Source organism: Temnothorax longispinosus, chromosome 2, assembly GCF_030848805.1.
Source record: "Temnothorax longispinosus isolate EJ_2023e chromosome 2, Tlon_JGU_v1, whole genome shotgun sequence".
NCBI classification, from domain to species: Eukaryota; Metazoa; Arthropoda; class Insecta; order Hymenoptera; family Formicidae; genus Temnothorax; species Temnothorax longispinosus.
In genome coordinates this window covers 4,439,450-4,458,927 of record NC_092359.1, presented here as the reverse complement: position 1 = coordinate 4,458,927, position 19,478 = coordinate 4,439,450, and the positions used below count along the sequence as shown (strand labels likewise).

Sequence of the window (19,478 nt, the reverse complement as noted above, 5' to 3'; positions counted from 1 at the left end):
GCGCAAATTTATATAAATAATGTAAAAAGACGCGTCAATACAGTCTATATGTGCCTGCGGCTTCAGTTCCGTTTATATGTATTAGATATCTTATCATCGATATATATCAGCCGTAAAACCCTACAGTACGGCCATGACAACCAACGACCAATGTAAAATAAATATAGAGAGATTTCCGAGAGGGAAAAGACGGTGCGATAAACACCGAATGGAAATGTCAGTGAGCGCAGCCAAAGCCGACGCCGCGCCGAGGTCTTATCCGAGTGACAGACGCGGATACAAACCGAAAGCCCGAGAAAATGAAAATACAAGAACGAATTTTGTTCGACGGAATATAAAATTTTGGGGGCGCAAAAGCAAGTTGAATTATCTCAGTTGTTCCCCGAGCAAGATATATCACCTGACCTTTGAAAATCGATTATACCGAAAAAGCACTTAACAAATTGAAGCAACGCAAACTCGCAGACCGAAATCACTTTCCAGAGAAGTTTAAAAGCGACATTCATTATCAACCGCGTCTCATTATTTTCGGCAATCAGTAGTAACCGAATACCGTGTTCATACTTTCACGATCTCATCTAACTTCGAAGTAACATAGCGTTTCACCCGTTCCATTTTAATTCGAAGAGTTACATCGCTCCAAACAACTAACATATTGCAACTTATTATTATTCTATAAAGATATTTTGCCGAAACAGTAATGTAAAAAGTTACAAGTCTTTTACGTCTTTTACGTCTTTTACGTCATCTGAGATAATGTCTTATTTTCTGGAACAAAAAATTCCATTATATATTGTTTGTTCGAAACCGGCATTTTAAATTCAATTTGTAACAAAAGCATAAAATTATTACTAATCTACTTTCATCGAGTAAAAATAATATTTCTTTCAAAGGAAGTAACTTTTTGCTCATGACGGATTGATGACCGTTGAAGTTAATGCAAAAAGGTCACGCAAAAAAAATATTTCAACAATGGTATACGGTTGACACAGAACCGGCACCGGATTTGCCAGAAATTTGTGCGGCGTGGCCGTGAACTATATTCTGCAAAATTTATCTTCGGTAATGTATCGCCGACGTACAGCGACGACATAAAAGAGACGCATCGCCACGTGTTTGAAATACAAATAACGAGTAATGTTATTTATAATTACGCAGCAAAGCCATTCTCATTTGGGTACATTATGTGCACGCGCGCGATGAATTTTCCACGTGCAATAACACAAACGAGAGATCATGCCCCTTCAACGGCAACGCGATATGTCGGTCACGCGGGTGTATAGAAATCGATTTTTAAAATGCCCTTTTATTTCCTAGGGGAGAACATATTTTACGGCGTAACTGAGCGAAACGCACCGTGACGGCCTGCATTTTATAACTAGATTTCAGCTAAAGTCGTTGCAAGAATGCTTATTTCGCGCGACTTGTATCTCGCACGAAAAATGCAGAACGGACGTATATTATAACTGTACATTAAACATGCACAATTGCCAAAAAATGTACCTAGTAGTAAATGAAACTGTATTTTCCGCACAGCGGAAGCGTCTCCTCGTATCAAATATTCTTATTTAGCCTTTTAGTTATATGTACCTGTAATAGCGAAATTATTTCACAGCCAAGTTTCGCCAATACGATAATTGCTCAATTCCAATACAAAATGGTTCTAAGAGAAAAATGTACTATATTAAGTGATTTACTCGTACATCGCACATTGTATGTCATTTCGGACATATGTATTATACGTACTTATCTCGAGCTTCTCGCGTCAACAAGTAGAACGAGCTAATATTGATCGGACGATGATGTTATATCCTGTATTTAAGACATTTATTTTTAAGGCTAATCAATCAATATCACTCTCTGCCCAAACAATTATATATTGAGTATTCTGACATTCGTTATGTTGGCTAATCACAGTGATGTTGATCGATAAAATTCAAAATTGTTATGTTTCCAATACTCCGGACAACCAAATTCGTCGCTTTTACGGATCGTATCAAGATGTTTAAAATCTCCGTTGCATGACATTTTACCTCAATGCATATTTGCGCGCGTGAATGTAAATACAGTATACACACCCCGCGTCCGCGTATATTTCGTTGCAGCATCAGAGAAGCATCGCGTTTGGTCAAAAATACCCCAAACGAGATTTTTTTTTTTAGAGATTGCCCTCCGCAACGTACGTAAAATATATGTACATGCATAATATATATGACGTATTTTTTTATATTTCTAAAAAAATCATATATATACCTTAGAAAAAAACGTGCGATGTGAGGAAATAAAAAATATTCTTTTTTTTATATAAAAAATTGACGGGAACACTTTTCAGATTAATTCCTTAAGGTGCATGATTACCAGAACATCCAGAGAATCGCGTCACGAATGCCGCGAGTGGAAAGAAGGGTTTAATTTCATCCATGTTACACTCCACGAGCTGGGAGAGAAACAGTTACCATCTAACCGAAGACGTATTGGCGTCTTCGTTCTTGCTGAATATTTTAACCAGATCGCTTGAAGAAGCGCTATTGTAACACTGATAATACCGAATTAACTCGGAGCACTTGCATAATACATCTAACACCGGCTCCCCTGCGAGTTGGAGCTTTAAGGGATGGAAGCGTCGATGGAAATAAAACGCGATGGGGCCAAAATTCGAGCGTTTATTCATAGTTGACCCATTCTACTCGCCGGGAATCGTCAATACCGGAGTCGTAACCTTGACCGTTTCCCCTAATATAACGTATCATCTGCGCCTGATTGATGGATCCACGGTAATCAGATATTTCTCCCGCGAATTTTTTTTCCCTTCGTAACGAAGGGTTCCTCCTAATGTGGCGCCGTGTACTATCATTAAGATAAACAAGTACTATATCGATCTGTCACGAGGAGGTTCGCAGGACGGCAGAATGATATTTTCATCCCGGGTTCCCGTCCTTAAGATATATGCTTGCGTTTCGTGGCATATTGATCAGTTCTCCCACAAACTCTCGCTTGCTCCGCTTAAAAAAATTGTTCAATAATATAGTCATCGAGTAAGCGCGGTCACATTGTAAATAATGTCCATCCTCCTGCACGTTACGACTCGGGAATTCCTTACGACACAACATTCAAGGCGAGAAATTGCTTATTCTCTTTACCGTACGCTAGTGGACATGTAATTGTAACGAATTTTAAGAGGGTAGACAACCTCGACAAGCAAAACATTTATAAAAGAATATAGAATTATATGTGCCAAAGCTTCAAATACTTAAAATTTTTTATTTCTGAAATATTTAACTTAAAAAAAAGGTCTATTTTTTCGCGCTTCAAGATTGTCTATCCTATTAAAATATAGAAGAAATTTAAAAAATTACCGTTTTTTTTATTTTAACATAAAAATAGGATTTATACGTAGAATTTAAGTTCTCTCGTAGGTTACCGATAAGTATACTTGCTGTATATATTTAGATCTACATTACACATAAACATTTAGATTCACCCTTGGAAACGGATATCCCGTTTTTCTATTTTTATTTCTGTATCCCAACAATATAGGGGCGCGAAAGGTTGAGCTTGGAAGGTTCGCGACACAAAAATTTCAGCAATGTTATAGCCAATTAAAATTAGTGCTATAATTGGCAAGACACACATTTGTATCCATATCAGAGTGTTCTTGTTTTTCTTCGCATTTAATGGGATAACAATGGAGTAACGACACGCCGGCCTGTCCTACTCGGTGAAAACTGTGTTCCTACACGGCCCACATCCGTCGTAGCGACTTAGATTCGTAGCATGTATACTTATATCACCCAGTTTCCTCGAGGCACAAGGTCCCTCGTTATACCCCACGTCGATTACAACATTTATAGCCGTTCGACTACATTGCTCCATCCAGCCAACTAGCCGGCTGATGTTGCTCTCCATATAATGTCGGACACCAAACGCATACAAGCGCGCGTGCTTTGACATCAAACCAGTACTATCTAATTAAGCTGCCCTTTCGTATGTATTTATGGAAATTAGTTAACGGCACATTGGCGGCAAAATAACATTGATAATAACTTCGTGTTGTACGAATATGTAACAGGTCATGCGTTTTAATCGGAATATATAATGCGGAATAATTACGAGACGAAAAGATAAAAATTCCTTTTGCTTTTTCATTCTCGGCGGAAATATAGAAAAGAGTATCGCGATGCGAGCGATCGACAGCGTTTGAGACAGAATTTGACAGCTATCTTTCGATCTCTCACTGGAGTTTGACGCAGAATTTGACAGCTATCTTCCGATCCGATCGGCAGTTCGTAAATTACGGCGGATGTGGAATACACGCTTTACCGGCGCGGGCGTCGCTTCGGCGTCGGCGTGACTTCGCACGTACCTCCGATGGAGAGACGCAAATGGAACAAACAAATTACCGCCTCGCGATAACGCGGACGTATACACGGGGCGGAACAAGCTGGAAGGACTTCCATCAAAACTTGTTAATTCGAATACGAACCCCGGAGTGGAGAGGGCTGAGAAATTGCGTTTATCCCACAGGGATAATTTCAATCTCCCTCGTTGCTTATTGAAAGGCGGCCTCGGGACAGGACATATACTTTTCGCAGCGGGTGATGAATCGCGTTATACCAGAATACCTTAGTTTATGTAACAACGACGGGCGAGGATTCTTCCAAGCCGAACGCCCGTCCATCCGGGACATTACGGCTCTGCATTAAGGCTCTCTCTTATCGACGCCTCGTTATCGCGGCCGTGCACGATAAATTATAAAGCTCGAGGCGAGAGAACGGGGGGGGGGAGGGAGGCATTAACGTGTCATCGGGACACGGCAGCATAATAAATAATTCAACGAGGCAAATAAACTTAGCGCATGTCGTCCCAAGGAAGGGAATTTACTTCGAATCCTGACATGCGATGCATTCCGGTATTTGCGTATTTCGTATCTATCAGCCGCGACCGAGAGAGAGGATATATCGATTCCCATTCAGTGTCTTATAATTCAAATACCGCTTTGCTATCGTTGGGATTAGGAGAACAGTAAACCGGTAAAGAACAGTTAGCTCAATCAAGTACAATGACCCGAGGTAATTGCGTGCGAAAATGTGAAAACTATTAAACTAAAAGCAGATTGTATAATTTATTTCCCTTAACTTCCTCCTTTAAAACTTTATAGAGGACATTTAAGTAAGACAAAAGAAACGTGAAATCTATTGAGAGGAATGCAGAGATTTTAGATTCTACGAAGAAAATCAAGCAATGTATCTTTCCATTCTTCACACGATCTGCAAAAGTTAACATTAAATACAGTTTGGAAGAACAATTGAGAAATGTGATTTAAAATAACATCAATAAAATTTATGTTTCTCGCGTGAATTCAATGATTCGACGCAACAAGGCGATGTATCAAAAATGGCAAATAAATTAAATAGTACATAAGAGACTGAAAGAAAGATTGCTTCAGTTAACGTACTATCTCGTTTATTAAATATTCCATTAGTAGAACGACTTTTGCCGGTACAAAAACTCGGTAAACTTGAGACCTACGCTGAAATCGATTTCGAATTACGTGACGAACAAATCGCTTTCGCCGATATCTATCCCCCCTGAAACTGCCCGAATAATTTGCACAGCAACCGTAAAATCAGCGATTTCCCGATTTAAAAATATCACGCGATTTTTCAGCTCAGACCTCGGTACAGCCGGAGGAGGATGCTAAAGTCGAGATCAGCCGTGCGTGATCAAATTGTGACGGAACGCGGTGGAAAATGCGGCGGTTTGATCTCGCACGAGTCGACGAGATGCACGGCAGATCCGCGAGAGATATTTCACCGCTGTTGGAAGTTACGGTACAGACTTTCGCGCATATGTATAGCTCCAGCCGTGCTCTTAACGACGCGCGCTGCCGATTCAGAACTGATCGCGCGAACGCGATGCCGGGCCAAAGAGAGACAGGGAGAAATCAACCGTGAAAATAGGTAGCTTTATGTATCTTACGTGTGGTACGTATGATACGTGCGAGCCTACGCGGAACTGAATATTTCAGAAATATTCAAGTTGCCTCGTGCACCAACTCCGTTATAACACGCGTGTTTTTTACCACTGTTCCGTGAAATAAAAATAATACGCGTGCAAAACAGTGCCAGATTTATCGGAAATTTTTAATTTAAGAGACAATTTATTTAATTAATAATAATGTACAAATTCATTAATTTAATTAATTATTTGTATACATGCAATTATATTTAATTCACTATTATTCTCTAGAGATCAGAGACCACAGAATTCAAAGAATTTGCAAATACATCTATATTCTATATCGATGTATTAGTCCTTAATTCCGTACGACATTCTATCCTTCATTAAAGACTATTGTACTCGGAGATGCCTGAAATTGGTGCGGTGCCTGCACCAAAGTGGAGTTATGCTTGTGGTTTCCAATTATAAAGTCATATACAGCTCGGTTAATCAAGCTCAACTACTTTTGCGGCAAGAAGCTATCAAACGTGTGGGCCGTTATGGGGAAATAAAGATCGGAATCTTTCTCTTATGCTTTCTCACATAACATGTAAAACACGCAATGAGTATATAACTAGCCACAAAATTAAACAGACGTCTATCTTTATACAACACACGCGCTGAGATCAAACGTAAAATGTTCTTTGGGCGCAAAAAAAATCGCTGCCGTAAAATTAATAAATTCGGTTCGCATTTTAGACGCTCCTTAAGAAAATTAATTAACTCATTGCCATCAGTCAGAAACAGATTTGTCAAAATAAATCCGTTCCTCCATAAATATATAAACAAAGAGAGAGAAAATAAGTGAAAGATAGAGAATAGAATGTCACCCTTCTTTATGTAAATCTATACACAATCTATATATAGTCTATTATATCTGCCTACATTAGCCGCGGGAGAGGGGAAATATGCGATCAATAATATCGATTTCCTGTAGCGAAATTTAGTTTTATTCCGCATTGGCGAACAATGAATCACACACCGTCATTTCCCGTGTATTTAGGATAAAATTTACGTTAACGGCGACGACATTTCTGCCCGCGTATACGCGTTCAAGTAGAAAATCGCTCCTATTGAAAATGTCACGCTCTGAAAATCGCATTCAGCGATTCGCGCGCTGAGCTTGGCCTAATTCTCGAATAAGTGGCTACGCGTAAGCGTGAAATATATCACGTCCAAAGCGTATTTATATATTTTTATTTTTTGTACCAAAGAGACATTTTATATTACCACGTTCAGAGAGAAACGTTCGTTCTTTCGACGAATCGCTATTCCCTCTCGTGTTACACCGCGAAAAGTTCGCGGGCGTTATATACGCAGCTCATGATTAATGATTCTTTGGATTGCGATATTTTCGATTCGCCGCCCCCAGAGAAGCGGAATTCGCACTTACGAGCGCGGATAAACGTGATTAAAGATGATATTGAACGGATGTTGAACGACATGTTCGCACGACTTACCGATAATTCGAGGATGCAAGCCTATCCTATCCTAGATCCTCATTGAAGCTCGAAAAGGGCGGGTGGGATGGAGCCCGTCCGACGAGATTATGCGCGTTTACATTCTCCGGGAAGTGGAAATCACCTGTAAAGAAAGACAGTGATTTATCAAGGGCCTCTGTAACGAAGCTCGAGTATTCTACTGCAATCCGTGTCGTTTAAGAGTTTAACGTTTTAAACCTGCATAAACCTTTTAATGGCTAATACCTTTAGCTATTTACATTGCAACTTGGACTTTATCGAAGGGGAATAAAAAAAATTCTTGTTGAAAATATATTTTTTTGTGTTATAGAAAAATAAAGAGTTTAAATTAAAGCTATAAAAATATTTTTAAAAAATGGGAAATTTCCAGTTCAAAATTTTCGAATCGAAATATCGTCGATATAAATTCTACTTATTTTATAACCGATTTTTAGGACGGAGGCTAAAAGGCCATTGGTTCAAGCGCCAGTATTATTTTTACAATTTTACTTAATTCTAGATCGCGTGGTAGTCACGAGAGTCTCTCGGCAGAAATTAAATACATCTCCTCATAATGACAGGCCGGTGTCTTACCGAGACACGCTCGCATAATTAATACTTCCACAATCAATAACGGGTAGAGTGACGCGAGGGAAGACGCGAGGACGAGACGGGGTCTTCAGGTCGGCGGCGCGGCGCTGCGATCTCAAGGAGCATCGCGTTGTCATTCCGCGTGCCCTCGAGAACGATGTTCATCTCCGTGAGGCCCGCCACACAGGGCCGGTTAGCTAGAATCTGAGAGACTCGCCAAATGTGCGATTCTCACGAGGGATAATTTAAACTCGTTCATCCGCGCAATTCCGCCGTGAATTCGGTGAGTTCAGCCGAACCGTGTTCTCTCACCCAACTTGGTCCTCGAACTCCGCTCGCGCGTGCCCGCTCGAGACCCTCGCGGCGTATACGAGCACGTTACGAGCAAAATAGCGTGCACGTCGCGCGCGGATGCGACGTATATAAAACCGCGTATCGATTACAACGCGATATACGCTCCATATTCCATTCCATTTGCGCGGATGAACGGATCGGCCCGGCAATTAAGCGAAGTAGCTCAATTGTTCCGGCCGTTCCCCGTGACAGCTACGCGCTGTCGATAACGCTCTATAATGCCATGTGGAAGCTAAAATATATGTTACGCGCGTCGCGGCCGACACGTACACGTACACACACGCCGGCGTCTGTCGGAAGCTAACGCGCGAATGTCACGGCTGATGGATGACAAAGTAAGACTTCGCGCTACCGTTATACGACATATGATAATGGATCTCCGAATCGATGTCGCGAAATGTACAAACGTGTTCAGTCTATTATTAGCTATAGGCAGAAGAGCCTCGTGTATAGATATTAAATTCTAACGACTCAAGTGAAGAAGCATTCCGTCGTTTACTGTAATTTTTCAATCTTGAACGCTTTCACAACTAAGCCTAAAATAGAAATTCGGTTGAAATAAAGATTTGAAAAGCAGACCTAAGTAAGAAGTTTAATCGTATCGTTCAGCCTCCCCAAAATTCAACTCGTGTAAAGCGTATTTAATCTCTAAATATTTATGATAAATAAATATTAATTAAAAAGAAGATAATTAAACTCTAAATTGGTCGATTTTACAATGCGCGAGTTTTGCGTCAAGTTATTACGATCTCTTTTCTTCGATATTGCCATTTAGACGTAGGGATAAAATATTATATATTAGATTTTGACGATTCGAACAGAGGAAGAATCCATTGTTCACACTGTAATTCTTCAATCTTCAATTATACATTTTTACGACTAATTCTGAAATAGAAATTTGGTTGAAGCAGAGGTTCATTGTAGTTAAGTAAGTGAGAAGTTTAGTCTTATCGTCCTGCTGCCTCCTCGAAGCTCAGTTTGCGAGAAGCATAATCAACTGTTAAATACTGTCGTCACCTAGATATACTCGATAAGAGGAAAATAAACTCCTAATTGAATAACTTTGCAATGCGCGAATTTTGCGTCAAGTTGTCACACATAATCTTCTTTTTTAGATATTACCATTTGGACAGGAGTTTCCTATACGTAAAGTGTTTTTGCCTTTAATATAAAATATTATATTAAAGGCGAAAAAGCATTCGCGTATAGGGACTCGTCATATTAAATTTTAATAACTCGAAAAGAAGGAAAACCCGTTGTTTACGGTAATTTTTTCAATTTTTAATCTTACGCCTTCACGACCAATCCTGAAATCGAAATTCGGTTGAAGCAGAGGCTCTTTGAAGTTAAGTGAGAAGTTTAGTCTTATCGTTGTGCCGCCTCCTCGAAGCTCAACTCGTGAGAAGCATATTCAATCGCTAAGTATTTGTAGACGTCTAAATAGACTCGACGAGAGGAAAATAAACTTCAAATTGGTTAAGTTTACAATGCGCGAATTTTTTTGCACAAAATTATCACAATTTTTTTTTTTTTTTCAATATTGCCGTTTAGACATAGACATGAAATACTATGTTAAATAAGGCAGAAGAACTTCGTATAAAGGTTCGTTATGTTAAACTTTAACGACTCGAAGACACGGAAGTCCATCCTTTATCGTAATTTTTCAATCTTCAACCTTAAATCTTCACTAGTTCTAAAATTGAAATTCGGTTAAAGCAGAAATTCTTTGAAGCTAAGTAAGAAGTTTCGTTTTATCGTTCAGCTCCCTTCCCGAAGTTCAACTCGCGAGAATATTCAATCGTTAAGTATTATCGGTACCTAGATTCGATAAGAGAAAAATAAATTCCAAATTGCTCAACTTTACAGCGCACAAATTTTTCGCCAAGTTGTCGCGAGCTTCCTTCTTCGATGTCGTCATTCGGATATAAGAATAAAATGCCAATAAGGCAGTAAATATTGCTTCACGTACGACACATGTGGAACACTCTATGCGCTATGTTAACGTGTAATGATCCGTACAGAACATGAATCTGGTGCATATTCTCAAAACATTCTCTTTTGAGGTACAGCGACTCCTTATTTGTTGCATGAGTCTCATAGTGGATGTATAAAGTGACCTCCATTAGCAGTCACGCAGCGCCGTCGTGTCATTTGCTACTTCACGTGTGTGGAAAATTTATATCGAACGCGTGTAAGCATATAAATTCTTAAACAAAAAGCACCTCCACAAAGTGCTCGATTAAATATACGTCTCTGACGATGTCGTCTCTTCAATCTTTTCTTCCAAGTGCAACGTCTTATAATTTTATTAATCTCTTCGATCACATTTTATTTTATCATGGGGCTAGACTTTCGATTCAAGAAGCAAATTTCAAAAATGCATAAATCGCACGTTTGTTCCCGACAGACAGAATTCGAAAACCTGGTTCACTATTAATCAAACGCCTTGTCAAATATGCTTATTAAAGAGGGTACTGCAATAACAGTGTCTAATGAAGATTTCCCATCGTCGAGGGAGCAGTCGAGAAGTACCCGACCTACATAAATATTGACTATAGATGATTTTCGTGCCCGGCCTTGAAATCACGCAAGGGATAGTCCTGCATATTCAGTCAGACAAGCAACGAACACGCCGAGAGGTGCATGTGAGAAACGTTTCGACAGCGGAAGCAGACCGAACATTTCCGTGCAAACTGAAAGTATAACATCCGTTTAATCAGTCGAGCAGCGAAATCAGGAATTCTGGCGGACTTATTTGCTGCTGTAGCAAATGCTTGCAGCACATCGGATGTAATAAGGACGCATCTCCGCGGCCGGGCCGCGGTTGAGCAATTTAATTTATGCGGCGGCGCTTGAAATCGAACCGAGAACGTCGTTCGTGTCGATATAAGTAATCGCTGAGTGCACTTAAGAGGGTCCGTTAAGAGAATCTAACTTAAAGATCGAAATGTTCCTGCGCACGACTAACGCGACTTGGCACGGAAAGATATTTAAAGCCGATTATATTTTAGCGATTAATTCTGATATAATACGAGAGAACACGGGACGTTGCGTAATTACTTTCATAAATTAATCCCCTATCTTAGATATGCCGTATTTTTCACTCAATTCGAGCAAATTACTTTGTTCGCTACTTAACTTTCCGTTAATATTCCGCAATGTTAGTCCACGAATATATCAAGATATGGCAATTCTTCCGACTTCCCCGGAGCGACCGCGCAACAATTTCATTGGCCATGCCGCTTAGATTTGCGTTTGTACTTATTTATGCGTCATACGTCAGCGGCAGCCCTTCCGTGTCGCTATTACGCTGTACGACGTTCGTTTACTAAACACGTTCACCCCAATTGCGAGTTTAATGCAACTCGTAAATGTGGAAGTCGGAGAAATGCAAATAGCTTATTGCAACAATATCCTCTCGTCTTGGTTCTTGGATTCGTACACTCCTAGTTTGCCAACATTGTTTACCAAGCACCAACGCACTTTCGACCGGCTTTAAGAGGGTCTCATTTCGTATGACAAACAAACGAAAATTTCGTCCGCGCACAAGGCGACTGGCAAATCTCCACCGTCCATTAATTGCGGCCAATGATGTGAGTTTAATTCATTTGGAATCGCGCACTAATAAGCATTCGTACCACGCAAAGGCAAACGAGTTCTCTCATTGTCAGTCTATACTCTCACAGGAGTTAATTGAAATATGATTGTCTACGATTTACTTCTAAATATATGTTAGTATAACTACACGTTGATTAATGAAAACGATGCAAAATTGAAACAGCCCATCCACGAGTTTAAGTAAATTAAATAAAAATTTTTGAGTTTTATTTAAATTTAAAAACAGTCATGTACGTTGCTCATCTCTTTTCGGTTTAATAGCTTAATTCATTTTTGCGCGATTAAATTTTAAAATCCACTTTAGACGATTTACAATTTACATCAGAATTTTTAAATAAAATTTTTATATTTATAACTTTATTTATATTTTGAATATATTTTATATTCTGTTCTCCAAATGTTTTTCAAATTACACGGTATATAAAATTATAAATGGAATTCTACTAGTTTCTGACACAAATATGTAAAGCAGGATTAGGCGAAAAACGAAAATACGTAAATTTATATTACTATAAAAGAGACGGTGTTTTGCTCTCATAATCGGCATCATTTGTTATCGGGCATTAGGTCACTTCTTTCCCGTTCACGTTTCAAGTACAAGTTTCAAGTCCAAGTTTCAAGTACAAGTCAATCTTATTGAAAAATGGATGCACATTGTTTTCCATGGCATTTAAAATCGATTCCTCTTAGTTGAAATGCCATGACATATAAAAATGTCAACCAACGGTCTTCAAATTGTTGAAAATGAACAAATAATGAGACGCTAATATTTCATATACCTATTTCAATTCAAAGTGAAATTAATTTTAACAAAATTTTAATTGGCGATTTAATTATTTGGATATCGAATATCGAAACTGGAAGAGATCGCGACGGATAATTTCCCCTTTTTCGGCATTTTCGCCATAAGAAACTTGCGGAGGGCAACAGGGTGTCCGCGCCGATTAAGGATATTCTGTTTAAGCACCGACAGTCGCAGACAATATATACCCGTCTGGCCGGTCTGGCTATCCAACCCTTCCCGACTCTCCCGAGACCGAGCTGCGATAACTTCGTCCTGGCGGATGAGCTGGAAGAACGGATAGATAAAATATCAACGAGATAGCGCCATGTAGATAAGCCTTAATTCCGTGAATATATTATGACACTTCGACGAAACCCTCGACCTTGTTCGTTCCAGCTCGCAATCTACGCGCGCGACAAGACCACCGACTAAGCGTGGAAGAGTCTCTTTTTTTTTCTAAAATAAATACGCTATAAAAGGGGCATACACGACGGGCGTAAACTATCGATTTGTTGTTCTCGAATGAAGGCGGTTCGACGTAATCAGCGGCGCTCGCAAAAAACTGGTTCGCGGCTCGCCACCGGATGTAAAGTGAAATAGCCGTTCTTATCGCCGTGGCACGCTCCATTAAGGTGAGAATATGTATGTCAGCATGGATATCTACCGATACTATCGAGAAAGTAACCCTCCTCCACAGAAACGTCGATTAGTCCACTTTTCCGATAAGTGGTCGTCTTAGGTGAAGTAACTTCACTTTTGCATAATGTATTGTCTTGCAAACTTACGAGATTTCTCCAAATCGTGATATCCTATAAAGTTTAATGGCCGCACGAATCGCGCCTTGTGAAATCGCGCGTTTTCCGCTGGAGCACGGCTGATCAATTAATTCATCGAATTGATAACCCAATATTTCTGCAGGAATCGAATTAATTGCCCGGAAAACGTACGGGACATTGGAAAGAGATTTTAGTGAGTGTATCACGCTATTATTTATTTTCTCGCTGTTATTTTTGTTAGCTCTCGTTTAATCGTTTTATATGTAAATTTCTCGAAGAAGCGGGCGGGTTTCTCTTCTCGGAGATATTTAATCGACATAGAATAAGAGAACGCGACGAGGAATGTGTACATATGTAGGGACAGTTATTATCGATACTCTTGCCCCCTGACAGATGGCAAGATTACCTACATGTCCAAGTCCATTAATCAGGAGTGCATCTCGTAATGAAGTTTTCGAACGTAATAAAGTTCCGTTCGAATGTCATCGCAAATAATGTCTCCGTGCAAATAATAGATTTTGCCGATGGCGGCAAATTAATTCTGCTCGACGAGCGCGATAAATTTTACGATCGTGGCTAACGCGTCACCTCATTTTTTGATAACCCCAAGTACATGCAACAATCTACATCACTCCTTGTAGTATTTACGAGCGTAACCCGAAGAAAGTCGTGTACCAAAAAATTTTGTCTCTCGTGATATATAAACGTATTACCGGAGCTCGGAGCGGTATATTTTTAAGGATCAGGTGTCGAATTTATCGTTGCTGTACGCGAAAATCTACGGTCTCGATACCCTCGACACCCTCGGTATCGAAATACGCCGGACGAGCCTGAAGCATCAATACCGGGGGTACTCGTAAAACCAATCGAATACGAATTTGCCGCAACCGACTGCGAAATGAGTTTTCGATCATTCGATACGACTGAAATGACCGTAAGGTACACCGAGTATCCGAGACCAGTTGGTACCAACGGTTTCGGTTACTCCAATTGCACGGGAGAATAAGATTCATTTTTCCGCCGCCAGGTTTTAACAACGCAGCTTTGAAGCCGGAAACCTTGAACCATCGCAATCACCCACGTCCAAGTCGGATTCAGTCGGCGGTAGCGGATTCGGATCGAAGATCGAGTACCCGGGGGAAAAGAATCGGGTACTTGCGCACCCCGCGCGCGGCTGGCGGCGCAAAAGTGAAGGACGGGGGAGTTTTATTATGGGGATACTCCGGATACTCACACGGAAATGGGGTACGATGCGCCGCGCGAGAGAAACGCGCGCCGGCCGTGGCTCGCCGATGGAGGGGCACCAGCGTTCACTTGGCGCGGGTGCACGTTTTCACGGGCAAACACCTCCGGGGGTACACACTCAAGCGGCGCACGATGTCTCGCTGCGTATCATGATGATCGACGGAGACCAACAGTCACGGGAGATAGTCCTCGCGATAAACGCGCGCTACCAACGCGGAGACCAAGAAGGAGAACCGTCGAAGGAGAGTCGCGACTTTGATAGAGCGACAACGACGGGCCAAATGGTGGAAGCGTTCGGCGGTAGACGATAGGGGTGGCTTATTGGGAGGAAGGGAAAGATGGAAAGAGCGAAAGGGTCGGCGAGTAACAGAAAGAAAGAGAATAAGAAAAGGAGGGAGAGAAAGAAAGAGAGAGGGAGGGAGAGAAAAGAGAGAAAGAGAGAGGATGAGAGAAAAAGAGCAGAAAGGGGTGAGAGTGTGCCGAATTGTGACGAATTACGGCCGGTCACTGATTGTTACAAGAAGGGTGTAAGGAGGTAGTACCCCGATAGTGAGAATAGATTGATAGACAACCGCGTGGCAGCTAGAGTCGCGACGCACTGCTGCTTCGCGGCTTGCGAAGCCCCCACCATGGATTTTCACGAGCTCGCCTCTCGCGTTCCCACTCACCCCCGCGCGCATGGTCAACCCCCACCTGGCCGTCGGCGCACCAGCCGAACTACGGGCACCTCGCAAAGCTGCCCCGACCACCACACCCCCCGCGACTTGCACACGACTTGTTTGCCCCCGAAGGCTTCGCTCTTGCAAACGGCGCGGCGCGGTCCTAGCATAAAGCGCGGAAGCGAAAAGTCGACGCGAAATTCGCGCGACCTCTTATTCGCCCCCGATCCACCGACTCCGTACAACACCCGAGTCAAAAGCGACTCACGCGCCGTAAACTCTACCGTAAACGGGGTCCGAAAAACTTAATCGCGCAAAGTCGACAAAGGCGGTACTTTTAGGTCATCTCGTGAGAAGAAAAAAAAATGGCATTATTATTTTATTGCCTTTTATTTACCTCTCGTCGATTTGCATGTCCCAAAATATAATACGCATTTTTACATTCCTCTTTTTCGAATTTTGCGATTTTTTTAAATCTCTCAGTGGCACATTTTGTAGTACTTTGTATCCCGCATACTATATACTGGTTTTTTTAACTCTTTCTCGTTTATTGTCCAGAGGATAGAAGATGCAGCTTGCCAATAGTTGACAAATTTTTATCTCGAGATATCGTCCAATAAATTCAACTAATTCTAACTTTTTTTACAGACGTCACTTTTTACTATATTTTATCATATCTTGTTACATTATATCATATAATGTAATTGCAACAATATTTACCCATGTAATCTATTTCTCTCGGAATAATTACTCTCGGATGAGAGCGTGACATTTAGGGTCTACTACAATTCTGTTATCGACACATTATTGGATTGACACCACGGCCATTCACAACCACTTCGCATTCCAACGATGCCGTTACCGAAAGGATTAAACTAGCTGAATGCAGTACGGACGGATACCAGCGTTGAATCGTAGGTTTAGCTATGTTAGCCCGAGAAGAAAATGGAGAAGCTTATAGTGGTATTCCGATCTTCAATTTAACAGTTCTACCAAGTATACTTGACTATTAAATAGTTTCCACAAGGTACTAACTCTCTCTTCCGTGCGCTAATTTCGTATTCTTAACTCTTGTCAGAGGATACTTAACATACTTTAATCGAAGTTGTATATAACATTAGAATAATAAGGTATTCGCTTCCAGCATTAGACCTATGTACTCAAGGTGGAATAACAATTCTTATTTAAGGCGAATTTATAAAGACTTTAATATATTAGAATAACTTAAGATAAATATTAAAAAAGTGAAAATTTATTACATTAGCAAGTGCACACTAATTACATTAATATTTTTTCTGTAAAACGTTACCTTACTAAAGTAATTATGAAGATAAATAATGTTTTAATATATTTTATCTAAATATTTCACCTAGTAAAAGAGACAGCGTCATATAGGACGTGTAAATATAATACAACTAAGCAAACACCGATATACGTATAACATAATCGTCATATAACGAAATATAGCACGTAATATAAGGTGATTCGAAACAACCCTATTGTCTCGCAAATGTAAGATTTCTGACTCAATTCTGAGACGATCATTTTCTGTATCAAAATTTTTTCCGAAGCTTAGCTTTCGAATTATAAAATGAAATGGGGAGCTTTCTGGCAAGCGACACAAGTCGACACAAGTGTCGTTTTGTCTTTGTTACTCATTGCTAATAAAGAATGATAGAACGACATGTCGACTTGTGTCGTTTGCCGGAAAGCTCCCATAGTTACCTTATTACCTTATTACGGGCCAGGTATGTATAGGAGGTAGGCAGGGGTGGCGCGACTCACTATCGCGGGCGCGACTAACCGTCTGCTGCATGTAATGCATTAGCAATTCACTCACTCGCAGAGATAATAGCATGGTACATCGAGAATTTCTTGTCGCGTCGATGCGAATATGATCACGGCTTACGGAGGTGAGGAATGAGGTGCCTGCTGCGATCAGCTGATCGCAGCAAGCGCCTCACCTAAGTGCCGCCCCTGCCTATCTCCCGTACTCGGCTCGTAATAAGGTAACTACTTCATTTTATATAACTACTTCTTTTTATAACTCGAAAACTAAGATTGGGTACAGGATCCGTCTCAGAATTGAGTCAGGAATCTGACATTTGCGAGACATATTGTTGTCTCGAATCACCCTGTGTATAACGTGTAAGTTATATACATGCAATGTAGATGTTAGTTTTAATTTCTCGCTCATACGAAATTGCAACCATGTGACAGATGTCAATATAACATATCAATATATAATAATATCAATATACATTAATAAAAGATGATTACATAATTTCGACATTAATTAATTAGGTATATTACGTGTTATTCCTGTATTACGTAGCAGTTATATTTTGTGTCTGCTAGGAATTAATATATTTAATACAACAACAGACAACGCGACAATAATAAAAACAATGTAACAATAAATAATTAATAACAAATAATATATTTATTTCGTTGATGTGTCAAGCTTATTTTCGTCTTTCCTAATCCAGAGCGGTATGGCGATCAGAAAAGCTGTCGACGAATTCTCGAAAGACCGAGATTGCTGCTTTAAAATTCTCCTGCACCGACACCACCCACGTAGAGTAAAAGTTGGATGCCGCAGCCTCGTTTAATCGCATAACGGAGAGCGAGCGCGAATAAGGCAGTAAATGGAAGTCGCAGGCGGGATCGTTTAATCCTCGGTCAAGATTTAACCTATGGGGGTTAGTCTGATTCGCACTTAACAGCCCTCAACTTGATTATGCGTTCACTTTGGCACTACTAATTAAACAGGCTTGCTGCAACGAATCGATCGATCTTGAAACTTCAACTGGGCTCGACCACTTGCTAACGGTCCGACCAAGACTGATATTTCGATCGCGCTGTCTCATCCTGAACGAGCGATAAATCCCCCATTTCACTTTGTAGAGAATATAAAAGAACACAGGCAATAGAGATATAGAGAGAGATTTGCCGCAAACATCGAAATACTTCTTTTTATCCTTAGTCGCAGTCATCCTTTTTGTCAGAGGTAAAAAACTAAAACTAATAGACGATGTTACACTACAATGACACAATATATTCTAGATAAAAATCTTGATAAAACCTAAACTCACAGTTAAAATCAAATCAATGGTTCGATTTTTTTTTCAATATATTAAGATAATCTTCGATATAGACATTGAATGTAATCGATATTATTGCGTAATATCTTATATCACGTTTATTGATTTCTTCATAATCACTTTTAATCAAATTATTTCTTCGAATGACGTTGATTCTATTCGGAATTTTTCTATTAGGAACTTTCTGTAATTACGTAATTTACTAAAACTTGAACTTTTCAACAAACGTGACTTATATATCAAAACTATAGCAAAACTGGCAAACGGAAAATCGAATTTAACATAGACACATATCAGATTCCGACTGACTATGAGATATCGCAATCTCGAATCGCAGATATTTTTCTCCGAATGAATATCGATGTATGAAAAACGCGACTCTATCATCAAATACCTTTCTTCGCTTCTTCTGCATTTTTAACAATACTTTTTTGTGCTTTATTAATCGCCATTCTGCATGGTCGCGTCCTTTTTATCAAGAGTAAAAGCTAGATTGAACCAATCCTGTACAATGTAACGTTCTGACACAATATGTTGCGCAAATTTAAATACAAATCAAAATACAATTCGATTAAATTTCTTCAATGTATTGAGACAATCTTCGATATAGACATTACATAACTAGATTACACAATATTTCATATTGCAACACCGTTTTAGGTTTCTTTACAAAGGTTATCATTTGCAACGTTTTTTCGATTGATATTGCTTCTATTCGTAGAAAGTTTCTATAATCATCTTCACTTTCAGATTCACTAAAGTCTTTTAATAAATTTTTAAGCTTAAGCTTCTTAATAAATTTTTGCGCGTATACTATTGTTACTTTTCAAATTTGTTTGCATTATCGTTCACATTTTTTTATATATATTTTTAAATATGTGCTTACA

The 19,478-nt window shown here is 39.9% G+C and overlaps 1 protein-coding gene across 2 annotated transcripts in view; it reads right to left on the bottom strand.

Moving 5' to 3' along the window:
* Syt7 (Synaptotagmin 7) overlaps positions 1–15,440 on the bottom strand; it is a 165,586-nt gene extending 150,146 nt beyond the window's left edge. For both annotated transcript variants that reach the window (XM_071771306.1, XM_071771308.1), the window contains exons 1-2: positions 14,818–15,440; positions 7,461–7,584 (exon numbers count right to left, since the gene is read on the bottom strand). The gene's annotated coding sequence lies outside the window, so the exon portion shown is untranslated. The remainder of the gene's footprint in view (positions 1–7,460; positions 7,585–14,817) is intronic.
* Between the last annotated feature and the right edge of the window lie 4,038 nt (positions 15,441–19,478).